This window comes from Schistocerca americana, chromosome X (assembly GCF_021461395.2).
Source record: "Schistocerca americana isolate TAMUIC-IGC-003095 chromosome X, iqSchAmer2.1, whole genome shotgun sequence".
Classification (NCBI taxonomy): Eukaryota; Metazoa; Arthropoda; class Insecta; order Orthoptera; family Acrididae; genus Schistocerca; species Schistocerca americana.
In genome coordinates, this window is record NC_060130.1 from 475,819,467 (window position 1) to 475,839,790 (window position 20,324).

Genomic DNA, 20,324 nt, shown 5'->3' on the forward strand with positions numbered 1-20,324 from the left:
AGCCCAAAGGTTTTCCTCGAGACCAATGCCTGACCACCCAAGGGGGTTGGTGGTTAGGACTCTGCTAGACCATTTCAAGCAGCAACTTGGTTGGTGGAAGTGAATGAACTCAGTAATATTCCTTATATGGAACAGATGTCTGCAACAACAGCAAATGCTATTGTCCGTTCGAGCTCACACTTACAGTTGGACACTGGCATCATTGGGAACAGGAAAAACGATAGAAATTGAAAAAGATAAAGTCAAAGCTACTCACAGTTCACAGCAACAGCTCAAAAAACAGAAACACCACAATCTCGATGTGATGCAAGCAGCCGATAGTGGGCAAGGTTGATAGTTATGGCTGCGCCGTCACTTATTTCATTCATCAAGCATTATAATTAAAAACAATTCCTCGTCATATGTTTGTAATCATACTGACTGCTCACTGACTGTCGTATAACGAAATGACTTGAAACGTTGAACGGTGTTAAATTTTGTAGAGTAACTCCTGAATTTGGTTGATACACAGTGCTAAAGATGGGAATGCAGCTAACGTATCAGAACTAAATAAATACAAAATTGGAGATGTCACTGCTTTTCTGTATCAAACGAATAACGGTCAAAAAGGTATTGGCTTTGGAGGCAGCATTTTTTCCCGTACGCAGGAATTAACTGAGCGTCGGTTACTTCCAATCATTGATCGCCATTAGTGGCCACTGAATACTTTGAGTCAAAATGAAACGCCATATTTCTTCACTGCAGAATCGCAGACAGTGAGCTAACCGGATCCTATTAATATAGGTAATTTTGGTCATTTTCATATAACAGATATGAAAATTTCTGATTTGTGAATTTTGTCCATATGATAATTTACTATAAGAATGGAAAAAAAAATATTCATACGTTGCTGTATGATTAGTAGTGTCGTTTTTGCTCTTCGTAATGTACATGAGTTGAAAACTTAACAATTCCAATTTAAGTCCACATCTTCTCAAAAAGATAAAAAAACCAGCGCCATTCACAGTTGTCGTTAGTTCAGAAATCACAGAGAGTTGAGTCTAGTCACAGAGGTGTCCGAGTAGAATTTAGGTTTCGAAAACCTTTTTCAGCTGATACAGCTGGATATAAATTATAATCATATGATAGACTGATTAATTAGTGCCGCTGACTGGAATCCCTCAACGATATACATATACACCATATACTACATATACACCAAAATAAATTAAAAGCGATTCGCATTGGGACGCGACTGTGAAGTCCAGGAATTAACTAACAAATGTGGACGGTTCATACTTTAAAAATGCTGCACACTTTACACTGGATTGTGATGCAAATATTGTAACGATTTTGAATACGACAGGATTGTCTAGAAAAGCGTTCGTGACGAGCATAGGCAAGAAGTTCTAACGTACTGTTCGCAGACTAATTTCATACTCTCACTCCATTGTGTGATGGATTGAATGTGTATTAAGAAATGACAGGACTGTTGAGAGCTTTCTATCTCGTAGAAAACAGTACAATTGTGAATGTTTCTGGAAGATAGCATGTTTATGTTAGGTTTTGGTTATCGTTACAGATATCAGCCTGGCAAAAAATGATTCGGATATCCGTCAGCATACAAGGTGAGGCACTAACTGTTGCACCTAGATTAACTCCGAAGGTATGACAGTAGCTTAAAAGTTTGTGGGACAAATGTTGCATGGGACATTATGTGACGTTGGTTTTTTGTTGCTAGGTGGGGTAGCGTCAGAGATATGAAGATGAACTTTGTTTTTTTAAATGGGATGCTATAGTTTGGTACTTATTTTCTGATAGCTGCTATCGAGACGAATCCAATGATGTGTAACAGTAAGATCTTTGAAGGTCAACGACGGTCACAAAGGTGGCATGAAACCACTTACAGAAGGTGTTCGAAGCGATGACAATTGGTATCAGTGCAGTGCTGCAATCTTCTTATCATGGACTGATTGGTATTTCTTATCACATCGGCACTTATCGAAGCACATGCTATGACAATTCTCTCTCGCCAACGAAATTCAGTGACGCGATACCTCGGGAGGCAACGAGGACACTTGAAAGTAGTAGAATTGTAATTTTTGCCAATACATGTGTATATCTTTGCTATTTAATTTCATAGAGGACGTGTAGCTATCTATAATAGGTACTCGCCCCAGTATCCGCCATCGTCACAGCCAGGCCTGTTGCATAACTTGATGGACAGAGATAGTATTATGGGTGTAAACGTTTCCTATTTCTGAATACCTTTACGGCACGACATATACAGTACATACAAACTTACACGATGTTTTCTTGTTTTTGAGATTCATTAGCGAGCTATCTAAAGAACACAGGTTAGTTCATCAGCACACCTCGTCAATTTTATACCAAAATGTGGGAAGTGGGTTACACTAATTTTGAGGTCCAGACAATTGAATGATTCACAGAGTCTTAAAACTCAACTATGGCAGTTTAAGAAATCGATATCTATGTGATTTGTTGTCGCAATGTTCACAAATATTAGAACATGAAATTTATAATCGTATCTCCCTACACTTGTTGGTGGGAGAAGGGGAGTGGGAACGGGAATTAATTTAAAATCGTTTGTTCTTGAATTACCAACATATTCAAAATATTCAAGCAAATATTAACAATAAATTAAATATACTGGAAGCCAACGCCACTTTAATTGCTTTTGAGTAAGCAGATAAAAACTACAAGTCAAAGAGCATGGCGGTGTGAATTCCTTTCAAGTATGCTTTGGGAACAGACTTATTTTCCGTAGTTAGTTCCTGTGTCTACATGGTTACATCACAGAAGACTCCTTAACATGCTGTCTTTTGAAACAGCGAAAGTGGTTTGATTTTTTCTCAATGGATTAGGCAAATATTTGGCATTGGAATTTTGTAAATGTCTTTCTGGCCATTTTTAAATTTCAGAAAATCGTCGTACAGCTTAGTGCCTCAAAGGAAAGGATGACGAATTCTCCGAAACTTTGAATGATTTATGCTCATCCTTCTGGATGGTACACTGATACGTATATATAAATAAAACTTAGCTACTTGAGAGGTCCCCCATGAAAAACGAACAATCGTAGGGCAATTAAACTTTGGGAAAACATTTGTAAGGACATGTGAAAGACAAATAACGAATGAACCATTGAAAGAAGCTCATTTTAATTTCCGTATGACAGGCTAAAATTTGTTAACTGCGAACCATATTTGCGTTCCAGGTACCAACGTTACTCAGTGTGACGACTACCTGCAAGCACGGCAGCATTGAACGGTACCTGAGATTGCTCTACTGCTGCCCAGAGTACCTTAGGTGGCATGTTGGTTACATTTTCATCTTCGAACACGTGTTAGTATCCCGTTGATAAACCATGTCCTTTAGGTGGCCCCGCTGCCTGAAATCACACGGTTTTAAATTTTTTGATCTTGGTGGCCATCTAGTTTGGAATGATCAACCATTGATTCAGTTTTCTCTAAATGCGTTACGGTGTAAGTGACCTCATGTCCAGTGTGCGTGGAGCTTCACCGAGCATCAAAGCACTTGATGTTGGTGTTGTTTTGATAAAACAGCCTTATGACTAAAGCCCTGCTCATCTTGTCCAGATCAAAGTTGATACCTGCAACCACAATGCACATTGATGCCTTTGTTTGAATCCTACGTTGCCGTACCAGTACCGGGGCCCAACGGCAAGTCATGACACTATCACTGCTAACAACGCAAATAATGCGCAGCGCAGTCTGAACATCGCTCCCAAAAAGCTGGGTGCACATACGATAAATAGTTTTCCAACTACACTGATTGAAGTAGTGAAACTACTTGCAACTACCCTGTACTTTCTTCTCTAGTTTGAAATTAATAGAGTCATACTCTATTTTTGTGTGACCTGTTTCAAAAATATGTACGTCTACGTTCTTGAAAGTACTTTATACGTTAACTCGTTGGCCAGCATCAACCAACAACAAACAAAAATGCTATATGCTTGAATAGATTATTCACAGAGCTACACATTTAGACACAAAAGTATAGTTCTTTGCTGATCCCACATCAATTCCACATCATTCTCGCTTGTTTAAATTGTGGTATCGTCATGATTTTATTACAGACTCATGCGACTATTTCCGTTAGTCTTAGTCGCATGGACACATGAGGTGCGTTAACATGCCGCTTTCAGCAAACAGGGAAGCAAGTATAACCCGGATCAAATCTACTCCGTGGATTAGTGACGAGGCCTGGTGAGCCGCTCGGCCTGGATGTGGTTTTCAGGAGTTTCCCACGTCCGACAGGGGAAATAATGACCTGGTATCCACGTCCCGCATCAGATTAACGCCATGTAAACATTTAGGGAACGTTCTCAAACTTGCCCATTAGATTTACTGTCGACGAAGACAGACGGGGTGCACGGATTCATTCCTTTGAGGGATGGGGTGGAAGGGGGGGAAGGAGTGGGGGTGGGGGGTGGGGGAAATTAGAGACTGATGACCACCAATAATTATACTCTTCAAACCTATAACTCACCATCAACTAGTCTTATTTTACCGTCTGTCTCATTCCAAAAGTAACAAACATCTTCATTTATCATATTGTATATTATCAAATTATAAACTGCCAATTTTCTCAGGCAGAAGTTTTGACCGTAAAGTCCGTCTTGAGCGTTCAAGAAGGCTTGTAAATCGAAATATACAACCGTAATACATGGATCATTTTGTGTTAGCATTTTGTCTTCACTGCCCTTCTTCAGAGCTAGATATCTTCTGTGTATACGTTTGTCACGACCTTTCGCTTCAACAGCTTTATGCTCTCGCTCAGGAGATTATATGCGATACGTTGGAACACCGACACCGCTCTCTTTTCAGTCTAAAGATTCCTACATTTCACTCGTGGAATAACTGCCGGTATCTTTGACAAGGCGAGGGCTTACATTTTTTTCCTATTCACGCATTTGACTCCATCATCGTTATCCTGTATACTGTAATTTCATATCCAGTTTTGACTCAAGGTATACTCACGAAGACTTCTGTCCAGTATAGTGCGACTCGACGGAAGTTGTGCCGCCTTATACGATCATCATCACTCTCTGCCAGTTTTTTTATGTAGATCAAGTCAGTACGTTTGTCTTGTTCTGCAATACCATCACAGCATTTTTTAAAATCTTTTCACGTCTTAGCGTCTGTCAAATTTGACGTAGCCAAGGAAAACTCGCAGCAAACACGTCTTTGTACGCTTTCTACTGTGAGGGAATAAAGAAAGCGAAATCCCTTCCTTGTTCGACCTCTCCGTCCCTTTGGGATATAGTTTGTAATAAACTAGTGTTATTGCTCTGAAACGTCTACGTTCCTCACAGTACTTTATACGCTAATTCGTTGGCCAGCATCAACCAACAACAAACAACAGTGATTATCACTATTCTCACATGTAGCAGGTAGCAAGAATCGCCCAGATCAGCCTTTTCTCTAGATTTAATGTATGGCTCTCCTTCGCCTTTTCAGTTTCCTCAAAATATTCATATATTTATTTTATTTTCATCTGATATTGTCTGTATCTTAAAGAAGGCAAAACAGGAAATTTACCTCTGGATAATTTGTAATTATCAACACTAAATTTAGTTGTTATGAAAAAAAATCACAGGGATGAAACTCTTGTGGTTTAATATAGACTATTGCCGTTTTCCTCTAAACTTTTACTTAGGTCCCCTTCATCATGGTTGTTGTAATCAGTATTATTGCTAGATTGGCAACACACTGATCAGCAGAGTTGGTTGCCCCAGTGTTGCCGGAAGGCTGGAATTCATGAGATGACAACTTAACATCTAGTACTGGGACAAGAGAGTTTCCAGTAGAACAAGAATCATCTAAGGGAAAAAAAATATTTTATTTTAAATTGAGAACGGAGTTCCTGTTTATATTTTCCACGTCTGAATGTCGAAACGAGTTACTTTTGTTGAATTTACTTGCATACTCCATCACGATCGAAGTGTTATCCTATACCTAATAGAAAGCGAAAATGTTTTAAAATATTAAAGAATTTTCTTCTGACAATACTGCACTTTCTCAATTTGAAGTTCTACTTTCGCAAGATGTTAAAATTATTCGTTATACGTCTCCTGGGCCACCCGGAGTATTCTTCTCATCGTTTCACTCTTACAGTTCAGAGTTACTGCTCGTCACGAAAGAGTAGCAAATAATACGCAGTCTTATCCTCTGCTACACTGTTGAAATACTTTTTTCCCAATAATAATGCTGTGAATAATGAATAATGAACAGAGCTCTTAAAAAAGCAGTTTATGCCTTATCAGGAACATCGTTACTCTCAAAGTGACGTGAACAATTATGAGGTAAGTAAATGCAATAGTACATAAAAAAACTGTAAGAATATCCAATCAACGTATGTAGGACATTCATGTTTGTGCATCACACTGCGGCCCATTAACATGCGCCAAAATCACGTATCGGTCACATTCATTACTGCCGCGTTATAAAGTTCGCGCATGTTACACTTTCGTGATAATGATCCCAGCATTTTTTTCCTACACTGTCAAGGCAGCTCATTTGAGGCATTGCCGTAACAAAGCATACGAAAAATGAAACTCGCCGATGCATATATGAGAAAATCGCTATTTTTGCACATTCATGATTTTGGCGTAAGATGGATAGCCTGATGGTGGCAACATTGTCTCTTGCCAAAATATTATGCGTGTTAGACACACTGATCTGGCCACACGCAAAAATAGTTCTATCATCATCAAACCTGAGAGGAGCAGAAGTCACAAGTTCATTTGCATTAAACAGACTTTGGTATACTATCTACAGTGATTATCAAATAATGTGTCATCTGTGCCAGGTGCAATAATGTATGCAAGTCCGTCATATTTGTCTTAATTTTCTCAAAATTAGATTTATTTTGGAGCACTGGTAAACTGATTGTAGTTCCCACACAATGTTAATGAATAAGCTGATCCGAAACAGTTACCATCCTTCGATGACACAGTAACATAAAATAAGAAAACGATAATATGCTCATAGTATTAAAATTATTTCACAGTTACTTTCCTCAGTGTCTTGAATTTAAAGGAATTATGTCTATGTGAGTGGTGTAGTTCACCTCATTAGCAGATAATGTGTGGCAGGGTACACCGTCGAGAGAGCAGCATAACCGGACAGTGAGTGTGAATGCGGCAACCAAATTGGCCTAAATTGAATTTAAATTTAATTTATTCCTCAGCTTCCGTGGGGCCATTCGAGCCAGACCACTTGGTTGTGGAACGAGCCAGCTTGTAGTTTACGCAACGCTGATTAAAACACATAAAAATGGAATTAAAGGATTAATAAAACGAGAAAAAACGTGAGACAGTGTCCGAATAAATAACACATTACAAAGAAAATGTCTTAACTTATGCGAGGAACACCTGTACAGAACAGGAGGTTTTATGTCACAAGGGAAACAATCCGCTTCGATTTGAATAGTTTGGGTTTATCACTCTTTTTTCAGTTCTTTTGAAAGCCATTGAAAAGGAAACCAGCTGAAGAGCGCCCACCTTTCAGTACAATATTTAAGGACGTGATATGCAAGTGCGTATCGTCTTTCCATACAGTGTTCACTAAATGAATGCTGCGAATTCTTCTGGATGAGTCAATACTGTCAGCAGTAAATCACATGATGAAATATGGACATATGGATAACACGAAGTTCGAAAACTGGCACCGTAGATCAGTCGGACGCCCCCTTTTCTGAATTAAGAATATTCTTGGTGAGTTCTCAAGACACAAGATTTTGATCGGGTCGAGAAAGCTTTTAATTTACCGTGAGTCCTACGAATCTCAAACTGTTGATATTATTGATTCTTCCCTTCTACAAGAGTTACGTACCAGAAACTGTATACATTGCTATTCATTGCAGTTACTCGTTAATCTTTGCTTTAAAAGCTACATGTGGATATTGCTGACAAACAAAATTAGACATCATTTATATTTTCTCCCAAGTTTTTTAATAACACTTGCGTCATCTGCAAAGAGTCATTCGGTGACAGATCATTGATATACATAAAGAAAAATAACAGATCAGGAAAAGTATCCTGAACCACCCTCCACTTTAAATGACCCCAGATTGATTCAAACCTCTTCCTGTTCGGTGATACTGGAGGAAAGCCCTTCTGATTATCAGGTATGAAGTGAGCCACTGTCGGCTAATCCCATAATTCTCTAACTTACGGTCCACATAATCAAATACTTTTGTTAAAGCAAAGAAAATACACACTGTTAGGAAATTATCGTTTATTCCTGGTAGTATTTAATAAACAAAAAAAGAAATGTAATTCGCTGTGGATACTCTTTTCCTGAACGCAGGCTACGAGTCTGACCGCCAATTATGTGCACTGACATGAGCCATTACTCTCATAAACGCTGTTTTCTTAGTTACTTTAGAACAACCAAGGAATTGGACAGCCGCTGTCTTCATTAATTCTTTCAACCTTTTATAAAGTGATTTGACTAACGAGTAACTGACCACACCGGAAAGACAAGCTGCACAGGTGACTAAGTACGGAATTAATATTTGGTGCATTGAAATTCTTACTCCTACTTAAACTTTCAGTGTACCCGTGGGAGTCGTTACTACTCCAAGTTTTAATAGAGAAATCATTTTTATCATCATTTGTTTAATGTAGTTGCATTTGATATAATTCTCTTGGAACACCAGCTTTCAAGAGTTCTACATATTTACATGTTGCATATCTGCCTCCAAAGAAAGTTATAAAGGTTTGAATAAATGAATTAAATTTATCGTCCATTTACTGTATCTGACAGAAATCCCTTACATTCAAGACCAAAGACATGAGCATACAAGGAAAGCCTTACGTCTGGCTCAGCAACCTAGCATCCCTTAGGCACGATAGGGAAGCACGAATTATTCGTTCTACCAATCGAATAGCTTTCGTTACAAGTAATCATCGCCATGGTGTGAAGCTTTCTTATTCAGCGATAAAAGAAACACACTTCCGCCTGAAACGCTCTTTCTAATAATATTCGGCTACAGTACTCAGCTCGCTGATAGCTGCAGTTTCTGTCCAATCTCTGATGTGCTGACCAACAAAAATCCTTGGGTCTGATTCCTCAGATATTAACCACCATAGTTATGTCTGAAAAACATCCGACAAAATTCTCTCCTGTGAGGCTTCGGGCCAATCCTTTATTACATTACATAATAATACGTATGGAAATCATGGCACTACAGGGATGGACCCACAATATAACACCACTGTTGATCATAAAAAGTAAATTCGCTTACAAAAGATAACGTGTGGCTTTTTCTGTTCGCAGTTTACTGGCATATAGAGCAACTAACGACGGGAACATGCATTTGATACATCTGAATGCTAAACCAGTATCTAAATCAAAATATGTAGATAGTCGCTTTTTCAGTCAGTTTATCGTTTACTTGGCATATTGGCATTTTACAATAAATGACGGGAAGGCCATATCGATGCTAAGCAAAATGAGACACTTTAACATAGGGTCAAAGTTCGCGCGATGTGGATGGGAAAGCAATGAGGCTATGGTTACGAACGTTTCTATTGAAGATCCTCTTCAAGGTTGATTTCACTTCCGAATTTGGTCAAGAAATCATCAGCTTCTGACGTCGGACAGGCACAGACGCTAGACGTTATACAGGAGCATGACTTGCGATTAAGAGACCGCGTAAGATATGATCCTGGCTGCCTCCTTGATCTGCAGCTGAATAGCTCCTAATTAGAAAAGCCTTTAACATTTCAATACTGATGTGTCCGCATAAGTAAGCAACATAATCTTATACTGTTCGATTACACTGTTGGCAAGAAATCCATGGGAACAATAACTATCGTTAAATAGCTAGGACTCGTCGTCCAGGACCCACCTCAAATGGAATATCAACATAAAACTAGTTACGGTGAAATCAGACGACAGAATGACCTTCACTGGGAAAATCATAAGGAAATGTAATTCGTCCAAGAAATAAATAGCTTACAAAGAATTTGTAAGACTGATTCTTGGGTATTTCTCATCAGAATTGGGTCATGATTATTCTAAATTAACGAAATATCCACTGAACAGCGGAGCGTTACGAAGATGCACTACTAACTTTACTGGCAGACGGTACAAGAGAGGCGTTGTGAGTAATGGAGATGTTTACCGAATAAATTCCGAGATCATACGCTTTAGGAATAGTCAGATAGGCATGACAACATATTACTTTCGAAGGGCGGGGGGAAGATAGTGGTACCCTCCGCCACAAATCGAAGATGTTTTGCGAAGTACATATACACTTAGATGCAAATGTAGGTGCTCTGTCACAGCCACCTATTCAGTCATGTTGCATATATTTTAGGCAGTTAATCAGTTATTAATTCCATTGCAGCCTTAACACTGAAGTGGTCTTTTAATCAATTAATATCAAGTTATACAAGTTGTTGAACTTAATTGATTACAGACTCTGATGATTACGCTCACTATGTTACTTATTTATCACGTTCTGTGAGGCCATGCGAGACTAAGCAACTCGGTCATGGAACGAGCCAGTATATAACATTTACTTTTTTTATCGATGTTATATGGGATGTTTTGAGGCCTGTGCTTACTGTAAATTGAAGAAATAATTTCTACTGCTTCAGTCACTTTTTACTATTATTTAATTAGAAAGACTTGTTCCAGCAGTAGACTCCAATCACCAGGTCCATGACAGCTACATGTACAGCACTTTAAGCTGAAGTGTGAATAGATTTATTTGCTGTGTTTGACAGTTTATATTCCAATATACGACCCAGTACATAAATATACAAATATTACAGTGTGTGCATTAAGTGATTTGCACGATAAGATTGATTCAGTTGTGCATTTAACTATATTTTTGTAGGAAATTTAGTGGTTTGGCACACAGAGTACAATAAGAAACGCACTGAGATGGTTATATCACTCCAAAGAGTCTTAACTGCTAAGATAGACTAGTCTCAATTGCTTAGGTAATAGTACAGACGTAAGATGAATCATTTTCTAGCTAGATCTGTTTATGTCATGGCACATACAAGGTAATAAGATTGCTTGATGAGACAAATTATTATTATATTATTCACGTGAGGCCCAAATAAGACCACGCGAAGTACATTCCATCAATCTAACTTTTGATGCTTGGCCTTTCTTCGTGTGTCAGTTTGTTTCATCCTTTCAGAATGAAGTCTTTCTTTCATCAGACCACGGTGTTCCATTCTTCTTTCTAATTTCCCTCTGACCAACTTTCCTAGTAAATATCTGTTTTCTGAATATCTGTAACTTCTGTCTGAGTTATATCGGCAGCTTTTAGATCCTCCTTAATTGCAGCGATCCATTTAATTGGCTCAGTGTTGGCCTTACTTCTGTTTTCGTAGAATTCTACTATTAGTTTTGTCAACCTAGCTGGTGCCATTCCTTTAATTTGCCCATAAAATTTAAGTCTTCGTTTTCTCATGTCGCCATGTATGTCTGTGTAATCTTCTATTTCCTTATCACTTCTCAGCCTATAAGTTTCTCCATCAGTAATTTTGGGGCCTACTATTTTCCTAATAATCTTCTCTATTTCTTTTGAATTTCTTCAGTATCCCTCTTTCTAATTAAAATTAAAATATCTGCTCCATAAAGACATTCAGGTTTAATTATAGTGCTGTAAGGCCTAAATTTACTAAATTTAGAAAGTGATATTTTATTATAATTATTCTGTGTTAATCTGAATGCAGTTTCCATTTTTTGACAGCTATCGTCGTTTGCAGCTTTCTTCAGACTGTGTTCTTCTATGATTTCCACCAAGTACTTAAACTGACGAACCCTTTTCATTTTTCAGTGTATTACGTTTCTTCGAATGATATTTGTAGTCCTACTTTTTACGCAACTTCTTTAAGAATTCCAGTTTATTTTTGAGCTGTGGTACTATCCCTAGTTAAAATTGCCAAATCATCTGCATAAGCGAGGCAATCTACTCTAATATTACTTCTGCCTAACTTGAATGATTGATCTATATTTTGACTCGACTTTTGCTCTCGCCATTCTGTAATTACCTTTTCCAAAACACAGTTAAACAGTAATGGAAAGACTCCATCTCCCTGTCCTCACCAGTCTTTATATCAAATGGTTCAGTAATTGCTCCCATGAATTTAACTTTTGATTTAGCGTCAGTTCACTCTTCATTAACCGTGTTAGAGCTTTATTATCTAGCCCACGATTCTTTAAAATTTGGAAAAGAGATCCACAATCAACTGAGTCGTAGGCCTTTTTAAAAATCCACAAATGTACATACAATATTGTTACCAGAAATACTTTGGTGCCTAAGGATTAGTTTTAAATAAAGGATTTCTTACGGACAGGGTCTGCTTGGTCTTAAGCCTGCTTGGTATTCACCAATTATAGGTTATATTTGTTCTTGGGTTCGATCAAGTAAACAATGCTAGAGAATTTTGTATGTGACCGGGAGAAGATAGATTCCTCGGTAATTATTAACATCGGTTCTATCCCCTTTTTTGTGAAACGGATGAATTGGGGCAGTTTTGTAGTCCTCAGGTATTTTCTCAGTTTGCCAGACATGTCCGATTATTTGAGTGATCTCTTTTATTAAGTTGGGGGCAGTTGATTTTAGTAGTTCTACAATTAGACCGTCTTCTCCGGATGCGTTATTGTTCTTAAGCCTCTCAATTTGTTTAGTTATTTCGATTTCGTCTCGTTGTTTATAGTTAGGTTTGGTGTTACTAGTTGGCTGTGATTGGAATTTATTCGCTGGTTCTGAACAGTTTAATAGTTTTTCAAAATAATTAGCCAGTATCTTACAACTTTCCTAGTTGTTAGGAGCCAAAGAGCCATTTTCATTTTAGAACCAAAGACTTTGACATTGGTAACCAGTTCGTTTTGTTTTGAATGTCTTATAAAAGTTTTTGTATTGTTCTTTTGGAAGTCCTTTTTAGATTTCTAAAAGTTGGACAGTATTGTAGATTCTTTTAGCCCGTCGTATTAATTTAGATGTTTCTTTTCTTACATTTAGAAAGGTGTCGTGCGTATTTTCAGTTCTGATACTATTCCAGTTTTTGGGTACCTCGTGCGTAGAATTAACTGCTGTTTCGTAATCCGTTTTCCATCAGGAGTGTTTTTGTTTCTTTCGAAGCGCAATTAAATTTTGTGCTGTTGTATGAACTTTTCTTTTAGCCTCCGCCAATTGTTGAATAGTTTTTCGTCAAATTCGCTTGTTACAGTTTGGATTATTTTAGCTGTTTCAAATTGTGGGACAACATTTTTAAAGAGGTTTTCAGGTTGAAGTTTTACTTTTGTTCGCCTTAAATAGTGGTCAGAATCTATACCAGCCCCTTTCCTAACTTGAACATTTAAAATTCTTTTTAGTTTTAGTATGAAATTGATACATGATCGATTTGAAATTCCCCAATTACTGTATTGGGTACCCGGCAAGTTTTCGTTTAGAAAGAAAGGTTCTTTTTGAAATGTGTTGACATGATTTTAGGGTTAAAATTTTTGCACGTTGCAATACGTCTTTGGCCAGTTTGGCTTGTCCATTTATGAGCAGGAAATCCACCCACCGTTTTCTTATAATTTTTCTCTTTACCCAATTCGGAATTAAAATTACCCATTAAAATTTTAACGTGATTTGAGGGAATTTTCGTGATAATGCCTTCTAACGTTTCTCAAGCTTCATTAACTTCTTCAGGTTTCTTACGGTTACCCTCATTGACTGGCATATGGGGATTAATTAAAGTGAATGCCTTATTTGGGCATTTGAGAGACATTTTCAATAGCCTATTATTAATGGGTTTTACCTCCGTTATTGCATTTGAAATATTTTTAGAGACTGCAAAAGCAACTTCCATATGTAGTGTATTCTTAAGTACTCTTTTACCACTTTTACGTTTAAATAGACAATAATTACCCAAATCCATGGCGTTATTGTCAGTCATTCGCGTTTCTTGAAGTGCAAAACCTTTAATTTCCTTTTCTTTTAACGTATCTCATAATTTATGAAGTTTAGCTGATTCCAAATTTGTGTGTATGTTAAATGTTGCAAAAAATGTTTTTGTTTTGGTTTTAAGTTGGTCAGAATACTCCGACTTCCTATATGGAATCACAATGCATTTTAACCTGGTCACCCCAGAATCCGAAAGACAAATAGCGGCAGTAATACTTGCAATGGATTGACAACTGGGGTAATATTGTGAATATCAAAATTCTCCATGATGATTGTACCTGGAAACAGATGGGGTTGAGTACACTCACTGGGTGAACGCAGAGTGTTAAGACTGGCAGGGTTAATTACAGCTTATAAATTTCAGCCGCACCACTGGTGAACAGGCACTGACCACTTTGCCGCTTGCTACATGACAGACGCAAAGTGGATTTGGTTTTATTTTGCATTGGTCCAGGATTGTTTATTCTTTATTCGCAGCTATCCACCATATCTGGTGTTACTGTTAGTTTCTAGCTTATCATTCGGCAACATTTAAACGTGTGCTGTGCCGTGAATGAAAATTTCTGATTCTTCATGTAAGTCCGTTTGTTGCCCCTTGTCCATTTTATTTAATGTATGAAAATCATTCACGATATATTGGAATGTGTGGCCAGTGTCCTCTTGTGGGTTACTACTGCTGATTAGTAAAATTATTTCTGTGCTAGTCATTTATATGTTCATTGTACCTTTTCTGGAAATCTCTCGCTGTTTGGCCTACACAGAGGGCACGTCATGTACTACATACTATTTAACAAATGCCGAATTGTATGTCTTTACCCGTCTGCGTGTTTATGTTGTGTCTTAATGTTTGTGGCAGTTTGTTATGTGTTGTGAAGGCAATGTTAACGTTATGCAATCTGAAAATGTTTTCCATTTTGTAGGAAAGTTTGCCGGTAAATGTTATGCAAGCAGTGGGTTTCATTTCTGTTTTCTGTGCAGTAGTTAAATATCATTGTTTTTCCTTGCCGTGTTGCCAGGCTCAGAGTGTCTTTACTGCTATGATTCAGCTCTCGTTTCCTCCTATATGACTTTTTTTTTGACGCGTCATCTAAATCAGTTGATTATTAGTACTGTATACCTGCCTGCAGCATTTAATTGGAAGGAGCCATTAAAAAAAGTGATAAAGGTTTGAAGAAGTGTATTATACTTGAAGTTCAAGTCGTATTTAATATACACTTCTTACCATTTTAGCGCTTCGAGACTGACTTTACAATCAGACTACAAAAAAAAGCAATTATTCTGTCAGTGATACCTAACGTTAATAAATGAATTTTAAATGTAGTAATATTGCGACTTGAGCCTGGTTCATTTAGACGAGGGATCCGGTTGTTTTCCATAGCTTAGTCCCAGTCAGTTCAAAGAATTTATGTGCTCTTTGTACTACAGAATTGGTAGTGCCAGTTTTAAATTTGTAATGTCAGTGATTTTATTTATCATCCATTATTCCATATCACACAGCTTCACGTTTCTTATCTTCTTACTGTGTTCTGTAATGTTCTGTGGGATATGGAACTGGTGGCCAGCCTATTAGAGCCGTATAGTGGATTCCAACTTGGTCTCCCCAAACGACACAATACAGTGAGCCTGACCACGACCTCTAGATTAGCAGCAGCCCTGGTGCGCGCCTGCGTTCCCCGCTCAGCCGGCTACGCCGCATTCAGCACAGAACGTCGCCTCAGCTATTATTCGGCGACTCACGCCGCGCTGAGCCTGTCCGTTCCGTGACGCAGCCGTTAACTCATGCGCCCCCAGTCGCCTGGCAGATCCCTGGTGTCGTAAACCGCCTGCGAGCCACGCTCGACCGGCATACTGATGAAACATACGGTCGCTGGCCCGGAGATGTACCAATGCTGATATTTTCCGGGCCTAGGTTTTATCCCGAGTGTCGTTAATCTATGTGTGGAGTGATCATGTAATTACTTTAAGAGACTACCTGACGGTGTTGCGTGATCTCGATCAAATTACTGTGTTCTGTTCAGAATGACTTTCAATTCCTCGTTGCCCGAGCTTCAGTGTGTTCGTCGCAATAAGTGCCGCTCTGGATTATAGATAATTTCCGGTGGTCCTCACCAATTACGGACCATATAAATTCGGTAGTTAAAAGTAATATTTTCGTGAAGACTGTTAAATCTGAAAATACGGAACATCCCGTTCCAGTATTCCTCACACTTTTATTTGAATGAGCAGCATTTCTGTATTTAGTTTTAAACCGCTGAACAATGTTCGCATAGAATTCGAAGGGTTATTTGCTCCCGGATGAAATATGGAGCATTCTTTTGAACGCATATACAGCTGGTCCCCTCCACGGGCGCACGTTTGATTTGAATCCCCTCTGGTTCTTCACATGCATGAGGAGGAACCGCAGCACGAACTAGACAGGCTGCAGGAGTTACATGTTACCAGACCAGTATCTCAAAGTTCATTGGCTTCGGAACTGAAGGTCATTCGCAGAAGTAATAGAAAAATTCGCTTCTGTGGCTATTTTAAGGCATCAGCGCACTCTAAGTCAGATTTGGAATACTGTCTGCGACCAAGGCTAGATGGTTTTCTTTGCCAAACTAAAAGGTGGTGAGTGTTTTATCTGATATATCCACTGTTACCGTTCATTGCACAGCCACAGCATTAACTACCATTCTGGAGTGCCTATGGTCCGACATTATTCCTACAGTTTCTTGAAAAGGTAATGTCCATGACTCTCTTCGGTGCCAACTGTATCGATCATTGTTCTCTGGCAAGTGGCGTATCGGGTTTAGCTACTGTAAGACAAGTTTATGAGACGTAATAATGACACTTTAGAAGTGCAAATAACGTTGTAGGGCGTAGTGTGAGGGAAATGGTGCCCTGTACCAAGTGAGTACAAACATAGAACCACAGCTGGTTTTTGGCGTCAGTTGTAGCTTAACCTGTAAGTTACACCAGCAATGCTGATAAGTTTATTATTATGTAGCAAGTTTTTATGTACTTTCATAAACAATACAAACAATTTAAAGGTGAGCACTTTATTTCAGTGTTTACTGCATCCTGCATCAATTGGGTGAAAGGTTCACACTCAGAACAAATCATTATGTATTTTTAGTAAGTAGTACAGGCAACTTACTCGTGCAAGTAACATTGTACCACTTAATTTGAAGGTCAATTGTGTCTCGCACCAAGTGGATACAAATAACGAACCACAGTCGAGTCTTCCTATGGAACAAATATTTACTTATTTTGATAAATAATATAGATAATTTACATGGGGAAATCACATCGTGGCACTTAATTTGAGGGTAAGTTGTGCTTTGCATCGTGTAAGCGAAAAGATGCCAAGTGGAGTAGGGTACGGTGATGTATCTAGAGGATAATGTACCAAGGAATACATGATTTTTTAGGATGGTACTTCAGTATAGTGACTGATTTCAGAATTATATAAAGGAAGGCGCGACCGTCATAAGGCGTTTTCGTCATTTTTTAAAGATTTTGTTGTTGATAGACATGATGAGGTGTTTTTCATAGGATCTGTAAATGTGTCCTGTTTTAAACATTGAAGTACTGTAAGTATATTATATTGAAGCTATTTGGAAGATAGTATTAATTGGCCAGTTACAGAATTTTATGGAAAGTAAAATTTCTGTATATTCTTTAAAATAGTTGTACAGCGCGTGAGGGGTGAAACCACCTCGTTCTTTGAAACAGAAGGTCTCTCACCACGGAAAACGCGATGCATGCAGATTAATTGTGTTTTGTTAATGTCTTAACAGTTTTACCTGTGTTGAAAATTTAAATTTGTTTTAATTTCCAACAGCTTCAGTTTCAAATTTATTTAACGCATAACTAGTCTCTAATAATATTTTTGTTTAATTTGATTTCACTTATTGATTTTTGTTGTACAGTAGCGTAATAATGTAACACATAGATGACCAATTAAAGTACTGACAAAATTTTCACAACTGCAACGTCTTTAAATGTCGATAGAAACTTTATTCCTAGCTACATGACCATGTTGTACCTTGGAACACGTTAATTTTCCCGAATAATTCTTGTAAAAGTACACAACACGGAAGAGAACGTCATCATTAAAAAAAAATTATTTTACAATTGATTAATTGTATGAAATTTCTATTGTAGTTCTGGCTACAGGCGAAATTCTAAAAAGTGACCAAACGTACAGTGTTCTCCTATACATGGCACAAGACGGTGCTCTGTAGTACTTACAGGTTGGCCGTTACATTTTAAATGGTGGTATAGTACTAGGTTGTCACTGGGAGAGCGAAGCGTGTGTGTGTTGGCTTCTGATTGGCCTCTTTCCAAGCAAGTGACATGCATTAGGAGAAAATTGGAGTAAAGCGGGTCGTGACGTCGTCATGATGTCGTATGGAAGCAACTCAAAGATCAAAGGTCATTTTGCATCGAAAGATTTCGGTAACTGTCACCATGATAGTCATTAAATGCTACATGTGACTGTAGTGGGACTGGCATTGTTCCCACTTTATGCTCAGAGGTCGGCTTCTGACTTTCTAGATTCCGTTTTAATGACATCACGGAGATGTTGCCTTCTACTAAGTGTATAGCGTCACTTGCAGCACGACCAGTCATTTCATGTGCTTAACTATGTGAAACCCTCCACTGTGATCTTTCTTTATCAAACACGCGGTCCCATGCATTGCTAAGTGCAGAGCCACTTTAACTTTTGTAGGTGGTATCACATAGTCTACTTTGGAATTCTTCCCTAATGACAGAACAGCAATAGTTCCAAGCGTGACCCTGAGTCCCCTTCTGTTCGATCATAATCTTCTGCTTAATTATTGTACTATGCTCGGTATCCGCTGAGTCTTAAGCGTCTGCACTTAAGGTGACGTTGATGCTCAGCGACCAGCAGAAGACCGTGTTGACTGCCCCACGTAATCATTGTCAGCCTGGCACCAGGGTTTGTAATATCTAAAATAACTTTGTGAAGAGCAATAGAACATGTGGAATAACAGCATCACCAATGGATGTTCTTAGAGTTCTGTACTCGATTGTGAGTATTGTTGCTCTCGTTTTAGGTAGAACAGCAGTTGTGTGTTAAATAGGTCGAAAATTTCGTCTACTATCTTGGGCTACATTCCTTAGTAAATGAGAGAAAGGGCCTGTTGTCCAAAGAAGACAGTCATAGATACTAAATGAGGATTATGTGTACAAACAATATATTTATTAAGTTATTAGGGAAGTTTGTGAAGCAAAAATCATGAAATTAACTCTTCTACTACCAGTATTGTTTGGTGTCACTGCGTATCACTGGGGTCTGATAGACCCAAGTAATTTATACCTCATATGTTGTCACTATTATAATGAACTAACGTAAAAACATATATTACAGTTGTTCGCAGTAACAGTAATGATGTTATTTCGTGAATATTACTTCCAAGAACCAAAAAGAAATTTTGATGGAACTCATATTGACCCCAGTGGTACTATGTGCAAAATCCATAAATAAATATTAGTGTGCTGTAAATACAAAAATGAACGAAATATCATTATATACATTAACTCAGAGGTAGAAAATCTTATGTTTCGAAAATAATAATGTTGGTAGCAAGGATACATATTTGCAACGTGATTATGAGGAGTTAATACCAACGAATAATTATTGTCAATGTGAACCTTGGATGCACCGGCTACTTTAACTAAAGCTCATTATTAATGTCTGCCGTGTTTTCTTGTAAAAATAACTGTATTTTATGTGCTACGCAAAAGTACCGAAGCACTCATAAAGTATATGTATCTTACCCATGTAACAATATAACAATTGCAATATGACTTTATCTTAGTGAAAAATAATGGAATCAGATTTAATTCCAATGCCAGTGACAGTGTTGAAAACATTGAGGACGAGTCACTCTCTCACTATTCTCCACATTCAAGGCCACTCTTTAATTTTGGTTTTACAACCAAGACATCGCTTAGTGAAGCGAAGTTATCAGTATGAGCAGGCATTGATGGGAGCATGTAAGTTGTTGATGCATGTGGGATCTGTATGGTGGTTCTCCTTTGAATGGTAATTTCTGAAGTTGAGAACAAACAGGCAGTTTAGCCATTTAAAACCAAATCTCGAACTGGACGTTTCGGGCTTGGAAGCCACATGAAACTATTAGGGCACGGAATACCTCGAAGCACATACCAGGGACACAATGCTGGTCCCAAGAATTTTTCGCACAAGTGTGCAGATAATGCGTTCCGCTGAAGAGGCGCTAAATTGCCTAACTGGACCTACGTGTTACACATCTCTAGCCACAGCAGGGGCAGGGGTATCAGAGAGATGTAGCTTGCCTAGACAATGTGTTTCAGCACTGTAACAAACACCCTTTCGGAGCAAG